The following is a 13,239-nucleotide window of genomic DNA, read 5'->3' as shown; positions in this document are numbered from 1 at the left end:
TTAGAGGAAGATCTCAGAACATAACTAGAATCCAGAGTCCCCCATCTTCTTTGCATCCAGACCCCTTCTTTGCAGCCGGTCAAGTTCCGGGCAGCAGCACAGCTCAAGCAGAATAACCAGCACACCAGACTCCCCCCTTGAAGGGAAGCACTTATTTAGTCCGCACCTCCAGGCCCTCCCTCAGCCGCTCCTCACTTTCTGGCCCCTCCTTGGCATTGTTCCAAGGATGTGTGGGTATATTTTTCCATTTACATGGAGCATCTCTGGCATCAAAACATTATAAACACCACCTTATGTTTCCTTTCCTGATAAAAATCACAAAATCCTTGCTATATGTGTTTACTGTGAGAATGGTCTGTTATGTTGGCCCCCCCCCGCAGCTGTTCTGGTTCCCCCTCAGCAGCACCTCTGAGAAGTGTGCTGCATGAAGGTGTCTGCGTTTTCAGAATTCAAGGTGCAACGGGCCGGAGTATGCACCGCACTTGTATGAAATCACCCCAACAGGCGTGGAATTCACATGAAGTCTAAGCCAGGAGGGAAGTCGTTGGAACGCCTACCCCTCTGAGTGTGCAAACACTAGCGAAAGGAAAGCCTGGGTAGGTATGACAATCCGGATAACAGCTGCCCATGCATTTACACATTTCTAACAATTTACGAATCAACATCACACCCTCGCTGCAAAGAATCTGTCAGACTACAACCACGCCTGGGGAAAGGCAGCCTGACAGTTACATGGAGAGGATGATAACTGGGGTTCACGTGAACTAAGGCTTGAGCACCCCACGTCTGCCCCTTAACCTTCCTGGACCTTCTTTGCCGTCACTCGGAACATTCCTAAGAGTCACAGAACGCATTACACATCTGCTACTGGAGGCGGCGGAGAAGGAATTTATGGATGTTTTTGAAAGACTTTAAGAGCCTGGTTGGAAAAAATTCCTGCTAGGTTTTGAGGGAGCAGCTTAAGAGGAAGGAGGCAAAAGTGATGCTACAACAGGGGCCTGTGTCTCAGTATCTGAATGGTACCGATATTTTCCTCTGACATGACGTGTGACCTAACAACAGGAAGTCCGGGAAACCTTCTTGGTGTCCCACACAGAGAGGCTACAAGGCCAGACCTAGACCGACACCAACTCCAGGCGCTGAGTAGGAATCAAGAGCAAAATCTAACCAGAAACCTGGGCTCCATCCCCTACCTTCTATACAAAGTTGCCTTAAAATTCACTCGAATCCACAGGGGTGATGCCTTTGCATCATAGACATGCCCTAGACCAGTGGTCGGCAAACTGTGCTCGCGAGCCACATGCGGCTCTTTGGCCCCTTGGGTGTGGCTCTTCCACAAAATACCACGTGCGGGCACGCACGTACAGTGCGATTGAAACTTCATGGCCCATGCGCAGAAGTCGGTTTTCAGCCTGGACGAGTCTATTTTGAAGAAGTGGTGTTAGAACACTCAAGGGGCCAAAGAGCTGCATGTGGCTCGTGAGCCGCGGTTTGCCAACCACTGCCCTAGACCAAGAAACACCTCTGAGGACGGTGGAGTGGAAGCTGCATTTGGCCGCAAATAAAGAACTGTCCTTGCCCTAACCAGTTTGGCTCAGTGGATAGAGCATCGGCCTGTGGACTGAAGGGTCCCAGGTTTGATTCCGGTCAAGGGCATGTACCTTGGTTGCGGGCAGCTGATCGATGTTTCTCTCTCATCGATGTTTCTAACTCTCTATCCCTCTCCCTTCCTCTCTAAAAAATCAATAAAATATATATTTTTAAAAAAGGAACTGTCCTTTCATAAAAGGAGCTGGCTGGCAGGGAGTGAGAAGACCAAGGCCCAGCGGGCACAGGGAACAAGGAGGGACTGTGGTGCAGGTACCACCAGCAAGCAGTCTGAAGGGCCGCCTTTGTGTCAGGCCTCCCCACTGGGCCCCATCCCACCCCAGCCAAAGCAGAGACCAGTGGGAGCAAAAAAGAAAACCCCAAAACAAAAAAGACCATGACTGTCCAGGACCTTGATCTGACCACCCTCACAGCAGGATGCCCGTTCCATCTTGCCAGGAAAGATGAGTCAAGGCCTCTGCCTGGCAAGCGCAGAGAGAGAGAGAGAGAGAGAGAGAGAGAGAGAGAGAGAGAGAGAGAGAGAGAGAGAGGAGGCAGGAAGGAATAGACAGATGAGGGAAAACATACTAAGAATAACTTTTCTTTCTCCAGCTGATGTGGAAATCAAGTGGGTGGAAACAACAAATGGTGACTGGAGAGAGAAGGGGGTGTCCCCCAGCTTTAAAAAGGGGAATTGCTGATATCTAAGCCAAAAAAGGGCCAGCCGAAACCAAGAGGTGGATTAGTTGCAGAGGAAACAGTCTGAAGGTCCCATCACAAGTGAGAGAATTCCAGGAGGAGCCAAATAGAGAAGGTGGAGGGTCAAAGCCAAAATCAAATGTGGGCAGCTGAGTTGAGCTGACCTGGGGCCCAGCAGGGGCTTGGGGAGGAGGCAGTCAGCCAAGAGCAAACAGCAGGGTCCAGGATGGGGGCCCTAGCTCTCTCAGCAGGGTGCCTGTGCCCCACCCCACAAAGACAGAAGGAAAGTGGCCACTGGAGGAACCAGCAGGACACAGCGGGTAGGAGGGTCGGGGGGGCACGGCTAAGCTGTCATGGAAAACCTTGTGGCAGACACTGGAATTCACCTCCCAGTAATGTTTTCCTTGCTTAGAAAAAGTCACCCTAGACACCCAGCGTGAACAGTGCAAATTACTGCATGACTCCTGTTCTTGCCGATGATGCTATGAGATAACCTGAACAGGATGTTGCTCACTGGAAGTTGACTTTTGGTTTGGTGGTATAAAACGTGTGTATGGGGTCACTCGTGTTGTTGCAAATGGCAGGATTTCCTTCATTTAAAGCTGACTAATATGCTAAGTGAAAGAAATCAGACACTGAAGGACAAATACTACACGATGCTGCTTATACTGTGTGTGTGTGTATGTGTGTGTGTGTGTGTGTGTGTGTGTGTGTGTGTGTGTGTATACTGCTGAGTGGCCAGATTATTATTCAGAGATCATCTGAAATATGATCTCTGAATAATAATCTGGCCACTCAGTATATGTGGAATCTAAGAATCAGAAGCAGAGAGAGGACTGGTAGTTGGCAGGGGCTGGGAGAGGGGAAATGAGGAGATGTTGGTCAGAGGACACAGATTTTCAATTATGCAAGATGAATAAGTCCTGGAAAGTACTCATAATTGCCATGAGGGTAGATCTTATGACGAGTGTCCTCCCATGATGCCCTGATTAGGGCATCCACATGAGTCTCACTCTAGTCCCTGCTGTTTAGATGTCATTTTTATGTCCTTTATTTTTTTCATGGGAAACACTATTCTCACATCATTGTGATTCTTCCCAACTTTTGTTCATTTGACAGAGCTTCCTGATGTTTGGCAGCAGCCAGAATTGGTGGGTTAAGATGTTGATCCCTTAGGTGGACAGGTGAGGCCTGTGGTGGAGTCACCCTGGGTGGGTGGCCAGTGGCATTGCCCGGTATGCTCCACAAATATAGTACACATTACTGTTTTCTGTGTGTGCCACAAAATGGGAAAGGTCGGGAAGCCCTGCCTAATGATATAACCTTTGTTTGCTGACTTTGGGTTTTGCCTCTTAGCATTCAAAGTTAACTCTAAAATGCTTTCTCTTTTAAAAACACTCAGCTCTTGCACATGAAATGGACCTGGGGTTTTATGTCATGACCAACAGACATGAGTTTAAATATGATTTGAGACTCAGTCAACTGCTTGGTTGTCTCTGTGTTACTCTGTCATGTCCCTTTGCTGCAGCACAAGTAGGTCCCTAAGACAACAGAGACGCAGACTCTAAGAGGTAGGAATAGGCAACAAGGGCAATCCTCTTTGTCTCCTCCTTTGCTCAGGCCCCACAGGAAAGGTGTCGTCACCCTCCCAGAGCACTTTTGACTCTTTGGCCCCGCCCTTCCAAGTCCAGAGGCTGCCTCCTTGGGCACTGCAGCCAATCTTGATGGGCTAGTTTCCCAGAAGAAAATAAAAAAAGAGAAGCACTCCCGGTGTCATCAAGAGATCAGAAAAGAGAAATAAGTCTCTCCACTGGCATAGCAGCACTTAGCAGGGAGGGAACTGTTTTTAGGAAGCTGCAGTCCTGATTCACTCCCCCTGATAGACAACGCGTGCTATTTGAGGTCAGTTGCTCATCCTTTCTGTGTCCCAGTTTCCTCTTGTGCAGAACAGGCACTAATCATACTATAGCATGTGTTGTGGAAACAGATGAATAATCCAGCCTCCCACAGAAGATGGATGCTGTGAAATGTGAACTCAGGAGCAATAATGAATACTTATCACTGGGAGGGGGGGAGACATGCTCAAATACTGAGTTTCAGTATTGGCTGTGGAAATCCGCTTAAAGGAAGGGTCTGTCCTTGAAGGACATGTTTCTAACAAAAGGAACGGGCAGACAGAGCACAGCAAGTTTCTGTGATTCATGAGAAGCCTCTTTCCCGCTCATGTCAAGTTCCCGGGGGTGTCTGTAAGGAAGAAAATTAAGCCCTTCGCTTGCTTTAGGTGGACTCAGAATCCTAACGAGGTGTATTTGGAAGGATCTTCACACATCTTCTGGTTGCATGGTCTTCAAAGTTTGAAGAAAAGGTCCTACTGATGTAAACCAAACAAACGAGTTTTGGGTAAAACCAATACAGCACACAGATGCGCTCAAGTAAGAGTGGAGCTGTTCAGGCTGACGCTGAGGCTGGGACTGCACTTGGCCCCTCAGCACCACCCTCCTGCAGTCCACAGTCCAAAGGACCCTCCTCAGAGCCCTCAGTGTTGTTCTGATGACCCAGTTTGAAAACATCCTGACAAAGACTCTCTCCTTGACCAAACCCTACACAGCCCCTCTTAACTCTTTTTCAACCAGGCCTCTATTTTTGGACTTCCGTGTTAATCTCTGCATTGTCCAATTTTAGCAAGAATCCTGCTAAGTTGGGTTAGCAACAGTCTCCATCCTCCATATCTGATCACCCTCCATATCTCATCAGCCTCAATATCTGATCGGGTTCCTTAACCTTCACCATCTCCCAGGTGATGTCTGATCACCTGGCCAGCCTTTAGTAAGAATCCTGTTAAGACGGTTTTAGCCCAAATCCCCCGACCCCTGGTGTTTCTTCTTAGTCATCTTCCACTCACCAGCCCCCACCTGCTGCTGGACTACAAATTCCCACCTGCCTATGCTGTATTTGGAGTTGAGCCCAGTTCTATGCTGGGATCTCTTTTCTCCTATTGTAATAGTCCTGAATAAAAGGTGCATTTACCACTGTGACTACTGTCCAGCTCTGATTTTTCTTTAATAGTCCCAATTAGCTTAACTCTCTCATTTGATAGATGAGCAGACAAGTTTTGACAGGTGCAGTTACTAGAACCTGGATGTCTTGATTCCAGGCCCAGGTCATGTCCCCCTTCACCACACTGAGGATGGTGGAAGCCATGGATAAGGGTGTAATGGAAGTGGTAATGGCAGGGAGTAACAGCAGGGAGGCAGGGGGAAGACGGATGGAACAAAAAGATGGATATAAGCAACATTTTCAAAAAACCAAGGGGGCATATCTGACTGAAGGAGGTCAGTTCCTTCGTGTATAAAAGAGAGTGCAGACAAAAGGAAAGAAACCCCTTTCCAATATTAAGAGGAGATGATGCCACGATCTGTTTTGGTCCCGAGAGCGAGAAGACACATCTCCATGTTACAAAGGGGCAGAGATTACTGAGATTGCCTACAAACTGAAATAAGCATTTTGTAAAATGCTGTTTCTTAAGTTCATGATAGGCTAATCTCAAAGTTATAATATTTGGGTCCTTCTCTGGAGTTTTTACTAATCAATCTGTGAACTATCTGGGATGGTTAACCAATAAAGGTGTAGTGATTCTCGATTTTCCTGTTCCCGCTCTGCCCACCTCCATTTCTGCCATGTGTCCCCTCGCTGGTATGAATGTAGAAGAAGTCTTTAACATACCTGAAAAACTGTCAATTTTACAAAGCTGTATGTACATGTACAATATAAGGCATTCAGTGAGAATTTCAATCTTTGTGGAACAAATTCAATCATATCAATAAGTATTTTCTAAATTTGATCCAAGTTCAAACCCTTTCTCTTTAAAACACCTGAAAGCAGAAAAACAATGTTACTGGAGGACAGTTTGGCAACAGGTACCAGAGGCCATCAACTATGTTCACATCCTTTGATTCAGCAACTCTGCTTCCAGGAAGTCATCCTAGAGAAATATCAGACTTGTACAGAGAGATCTATGAAAAAGGCTGTTCATTGTGGCATTATTTATAATATAAAAATTAGAAACAATTTAAATGTCTGTCAAGAGAGACTGATTAAATAAATTATGGTAGAGCTATATAATACAATAGCATGCTACTATTAAAATTATTTGTAGGAGAATATTTAGTGTCATGCAAGTATTTATACTTTACTAGAGGCCCGGTACACAAATTCATGCAGGGGTGGGGTCTGGCCAGCCTGCCCCGATTGGGGGTCGAGGAGGGGAGGAGGAGGGAGATGATGTGGGCAGGGGGAGGGGCCTTGGGCGGTTGGCCAGCTGGCCCCACCCCCTGGTCAAAATCCCAGTTGAACTCCTGGTTGAGGGGACAATTTGCATATTAGCCTTTTATTATATAGGATTAACGAGAAAAAGCAGGTTGTAAAAGCAGGCTGTAAAACATTGCACTGTCTTATTCCAAGTTTATATCGTATGTTATAAAATATATACATTAAGAAAATATATAACTTAGATGTAAACTGAGACCTCTCTACTTTTCAAACTCTAATGATAATTGATCCAGTTCCTTTTTACCAATTCCATGGATTGTGGAAGTTCAAAGCCTTCCCTGAGATTCCTGCCATTTCTAAGTAGCAGGGTGAGAGGAAGACACCTATGTTATCATGGCTACACCATGTTGACCCAGTTGTGAAACTCAGCCCCATCTTTAATTTATATAGAATACGATTATGGGCAGACACCCACACATACTGATACACACACACAATAGCACAAAGCACCTGAGAGGGTGGAGGGAAGGGTGGAGAGGTGGAGGATGAGAAAGGAGGAGTTTCTATTTCAGCTTGTAAATCACTTTAGATTGCACCTTCAAATTCTGCCAGTGCATTCAGCTTATCCAAATTCAGTTTATCCAAATAAACATGTAAATTTTTTAAAATGAAAAAAAAAAAAAAAGCGCTGGATAATGACAGGGATCAGGAAAGCAATGGTTGACAGATGTAAATCCAGGTATTCAAGTGCCCCAGGTAGCAATGCATGTGGCTATTGTTGTGGAGGCATCCCTGGATTGATTCTAATGAATGCTTTGCACATTTAGACCAATAGTGAAAAAAATCAATTTATCCCAGATGACAGAGTTCTCAGAGCTTATTTCCCACATAAGGTCCCGACATTTAAAATGGAAAGGAATTCATTCAAAAATAGAAATAGGATACTGATCCAAACAAACTAATGAAAGAGATTTGCCACCAACATACTTGTTATAAAAGAAGAGAATAGTAATGCTTTTTTAGTGCATGTAAGGTAGGTCTTCAAAGCACCACATATACTTTAAGAAAGCAAAATCAGAGGATTTGATAGGGGATTGAAATCCCATTGTCTGTTCCCAACTTATGTGTCAACATTTTGTTATCTAAATGTCAATTTCCCTGTGAAAGAGAAAAGAGCTTGAAAGGCAGCCCAGCCCTGCACTCAGCCTGCCCTAGTCTGCTTGGGCTCCATAACGAAGTACCACAGAGTGGGGGGCTTACACAACAAAGTGTATTTCCTTACAGTTCTGGAAGCTGCATATTGGAGATCAGGGTGCTGGATGGTCAAGTTCTTGATGAGAACCTTGTCCCAAGTTTGCAGACAGCTGCCTTCTCACTGCATCCTCACATGACAGAGAGGGAGAGAGAGAGCTCTGTTCTCTCTTTCTCTTCATATAAGGACATGAATCCCACCATGGAGTCCCCTCTCTCATGAGTTCATCTAAACCTAATTACCACCTAAAGGCCCCATCTCCCAATGCCATCAGACTATGGGTTAGGGATTCAACATAGGAATTTCGATGGGTTATAGTTCAGTCCATAGCCCAACTCCCAGCCCTTCTTCATTTGGAGACCCATGATATCAAGGCTACATCCATAGTCTGCAATCATAGATAGGACCCCTCATTCAGAGAAAGCAGGTGTGATACCTTGCCTTGTCTCTCTGGCCAGCTGTAATCTTTGAATTTGATTTAATAACTCTCTTACTTTGCCTACTAACTTGTTCCTTACATTTCTGTCATCCACAGATGGTCAATATGACCAGTGAGGCAGAATTCCTTTAAAAGGAGCCCCATCATCTTTAAAATAGTTTAGAAATAATTCAAGTAGTGCCGCTCTATACTTTTGCTTGGTTAGGGCACCCTCATGTGTTTCTAAAGGGAACTACCATTTAAGTTTGAAAAATCATAACCACTTTGAATCAATTATCCATAATGTTTGCCTTCACTGAGCACCTGCTGTAGCTGAAGCATCGTGGTGGCAGATATAAAGATGATAAGAATGTAAATCTTGCCCTCAAGAAGCTCACAGTTTAACGAAGAAGATAAGACATGCAGAAAGAAATTTGAAGAGAGAGACAGAAAGCAACAAATACTTTTTAAAAAAATACGTATTTTTATTGATTTTAGACAGGAAGGGGGAGGGAGAGAGTGATAGAAACATCAATGATGAGAGAGAGTCATTGACTGGCTGCCTCATTCATGTCCCAAACTGGGGATTGAGCCGGCAACCTAGGCATGTGCCCTGACCGGGAATCGAATTGTGACCTCCTGGTTCATGAGTCCATGCTCAACCACTAAGCCACGCCGGCCAGGTGCAACAAATACTTTTAATTGCTCCAGAGAAAGTGCCATGGAAGGCTGGATGAAGGCAAAATGAATTCCATGGAAGATACTGTATTTGATATGGACCTTATAGACTGGGCCTCATGGAGGGCCAGTCATTAATTGGTTCACTCATGAATTCTTTAACTAATGGTAAAATGAAGTCACTGAAGCAGAAAAATGAAGGAGTTATGGAGATAATAACAAAGAATTTTGTGTTATGGGAGCATAAATTTGTGAAGGGTAATAATTTAAATTAAGATAAAAAACTTGATGTTAACTGTTATTGAAAAATAAAACAGAATAACATTTAAAATATAAAATAAGTTTTAAAAATTAAAAAATGATCAAACGAACTTGGACTTCTCTGGGTGACAAAGTGGGATCCAGGGAAGGCACTTGAGCAGAGGAGAAAAGATCACTTACTCTTTGATTTATTCCACGAATATTAGTGTGCCTACCAGTGGGAGGCACAGGTGTTGGGTTCTGAGTATTGAGAAAAACACACATGGGCCCTGCTATCACAGAGCTTATAGCAGGGAGAGATTATAATGAAGTGTTCATACAAATAAATACCTGATTAAAGATTATGATAAAGCAGATAATGAAAAACAAGATCCTGTAAAAGAATACTGAGGGGTTGGAACCTTAATTGAAATTGAGGGTCAGGGAAGTCTTCTTTGAGAAAATGACATCCTGAAGACCCACAATGGCCGGGTAGAGATTTGGGAAATGAACCTTTAACACTTGCATACAGGCCTGAAGAAGAAAGGAGTTTCCTAACCTCAAGAGACTGGAAAAATGCTGATGTGAGTGGAGGGCAGGAACAAGAGAGGGGGTGGCAAGAGGTGGCATGGAGGGAAAGGTACTAGTTCATGCTGGCCTTACATGTCATGGCAATGAGCCTGGATGTTAAGTGCCACAGGAAACTGGGGAGCAACTTGACTGTGTCTACAATATGTAAACATCTCCCTGGCACAGTGTGAAGAATGAGACATGGGCAGCTCTGGGACACCAGTAATGAGGCCCTGTGGTTGCCAGGTGAGATAGTGGTGGCTGCACCACGGCCACTGTCAATGGGGATGGAGAGAAGGGCTCCAAGGAGGCTAATCTGGCCACAGTACGGATTACAAGGGAAAGGCTAGAGGTGAGGGGGCCATATTCAGAGGCCACTGCAATTGTCTTAATGGGGCATGGGAGTGCGACACAAGAGGCTCCTAGGGAGGTCAGTAAGTAATCTGAACCAGCCTCATCCAAACTCTGAGGGTGAGGAACCCCCAAGCTCCCAGTCTAGAGAGAAAGAAAGTGTAGGAATGGCATTCAAGGAGATATGAAAGCTTTGAGCCTGTGTAGGAATAAAAAGAAGATAGGTGGCCATGACTGGTTTGGCTCAGTGGATAGAGCGTCAGACTGCAGACTGAAAGGTCCCGGGTTCAATTCCGGTCATGAGCATGTGCCTTGGTTGCGGGCACATCCCCAGTGGGGGGTGTGCAGGAGGCAGCTGATCGATGTTTCTCTCTCATCGATGTTTCTAACTATCTATTCCTCTCCCTTCCTCTCTGTAAAAAAATTAATAAAATATATTTAAAAAAAAAAAAGAAGATGGGTGATCAAGTGAGGGCAGAGGACAGGTTTGGATTGGGACCTCTTAGCTTTGGGGAACAAGGACAATACCTGATTAGGTATCCAGATAGGAGTGAGAAATAAGGCCAGAAACAGTGGTTTAATTAGATTGTGATTCTTTAACTTGTGCCCAAGCTAAGTTTCACTTAGGGGATGGGAAGAAGATATGCCTAAGGCCGTAGTCGGCAAACCGCGGCTCTCGAGCCACATGCAGCTCTTTGGCCCCTTGAGTGTGGCTCTTCCACAAAATACCACGGCCTGGGTGAGTCTATTTTGAAGAAGTGGCGTTAGAAGAAGTTTAAGTTTAAAAAATTTGGCTCTCAAAAGAAATTTCAATCATTGTACTGTTGATATTTGGCTCTGTTGACTAATGAGTTTGCCGACCACTGGCCTAAGGGAATGGGGCTGGAGCTAGGGTGCAGTGGAAGGAGTATGAGGGTATCACTGTGGAGAGGGAGGAGGGGGATTGGAAGAGAAAGACAACATAAAGGCACCTAGAGCTTAAGGCAGTTCCAAACAATTCAGATGAAAGTTACCAAAACTAACTCCCACCTATTTTGAAATTGTATTACATTATGTCATGTTAAAATAATAGCAGCCCAATAAGAATAAAAACGTGAACATTAGACCTAAAACCATAAGAAGAAAACATAGGTGGTAAACTCCTTGACATTGGTCTTGGCAGCAATTTTTTGGAGTTGGCATCAAAAGGAAAGGCAACAAAAGCAAAATAAATAAACAGGCCTACATCAAACTAAAAAGTTTCTGTACAGCAAGGGAAACCGTCAACAAAATAAAAAGGAAACCTACCAGTGATCTCACTTATATGTGGAATCTAACGAACAGAATAAACTAACAAAGTGGAAGCAGACTCATGGATTTAGAAAACAAATTGACAGCTGTCAGAGGGGAGGGGGTTGGGAGCTGGATGAAGGGATTAAGCAAAGAAGAAGAAAAAAAGAAAGACTCTTGGACACAGACAACAGTATGGTGATTGTGGTGATTGCGAGAGGGAAGAGGGTAAAGGGGGGATAAGTAGTGATGAAAGGAGATTTGACTTGGGGTGGTAAACACACAATATACAGATGATGTATTGTAGAATTGTATACCTGAAACCTATATAATTTTATTAACCAGTGTCACCCAATAAGTTCAATTAAAAAAAGAAAGTTCCTCAAAATTAAAAACAGAACTACCATATAATCCAGAAATTCCATGTCTGGGTATTCATCAGAGGGAAACAAAAACACTAACTAAAAAAGATATCTATACCCTTATGTTCATTGCAGCATTATTTACAACTAGAGGCCTGATGCATGAAATTCATGCATGGGTAGGGTCCCTAGGCCTGGCCAACGATCAGGGCCAATCTGTGGGGCGACTGGTGGGGCGATTGGGGTGCCCCCAGTGGCACCCGCCTTGGCTGGCCTGGTGCCGTCCGCTCACCGGCCCTGCCCCCCAACGCTGCCGACTGCCTCCTTCTGCGGGGTGACCGGTGGGGCCTTTAGGGGCCCCCGCTAGCACCCACCTTGGCTGCGCTGGGGCCTGCAGGCTGGGGGCAGCTCCTGGGTTGAGCATCTGCCCCTTGGTGGTCAGTGTGCATCATAGCGACCAGTGGTTCCACCAGGAGTTCCACCGTTCGGTCAATTTGCGTATTAGGCTTTTATTATATAGGATAGCCAAGACATGAAAACAACCTAGGTGTTCACCATTGGAGGAATAGATAACATGGTATTGATATACAGCCAAAAAAAAAAAAGAAGGCAATCCTGCCATTTTCAACAACATGGACGGGCCTTGCGGGCATTATGGTACGTGAAATAAGTCAGACAAACACACAAAGACAATATGCTCTCACAAGTAGAATCTAAAAAACAAACAAACAAAAATACACAAGTGAAATTATAAATACACAGAACAGATTGGTGGTTGCCAGAGGCAGGGGTTAGAGGTCGGCAAAATTGGTGAAGTTGGTCAAAAAGCACAAACTTCCAGCTATAAAATAAGTTCTGGGGATGTAATGTACAGCATAGTGACTATAGTTAATCACATTTATCTTTAACTAGAGGCCCGGTACATGAAAATTCATGCACTGGAGGGGGGTGTTCCTCAGCCTGGCCTGCCCCCTCTCACAGTCCGGGAGCTCTCAGGGGTGGGAGGCAACCTGGTGATCAGGGGAAGGTGACGCCCCATCACACCTCTGCTGCTGCCACTGCCGTCAATGCAAGCCTCGGCCGATCCTGGTTACCTGAGTCTCGGGTGGCCCTGGGTGGCTGGGCAGCCGCCATCTGAGGCTTGCCTGTGCTTCGGGCTGGCCCTGGGCGGCTGGGGGGCTGAGGGGACTGGGGGACTCTGGAGGCAGGGCTGAGGGGACTGGGTGCCACCATCTTGTGGCTGTGGGCACCACCATCTTGTGGCATATCCCTCCTTATTGGCTGTGGCTGCTGCCATCTTTGAGGGCAGGGCAGTCAATTAGCATATTCCCTCCTTATTGGCTGTGGGCACCACCATCTTTGTGATGGTGTGAGGGTCAATTAGCATATTCCCTCTTTATTAGATAGGATTGAAACTTATTAAGAGAGTAAAGTTACTAAGAAAAATAATTTGAAACTATGTATGGCAATGGATGCTAATTAGACTTACTGTGGTGATCATTTCACAATATAGACAATTATCAACTTATGTTGTACACCTGAAA

This window comes from Plecotus auritus (assembly GCF_963455305.1).
Source record: "Plecotus auritus genome assembly, chromosome: 1".
Lineage (NCBI taxonomy): Eukaryota > Metazoa > Chordata > Mammalia > Chiroptera > Vespertilionidae > Plecotus > Plecotus auritus.
This window is presented reverse-complemented; position numbering follows the sequence as displayed.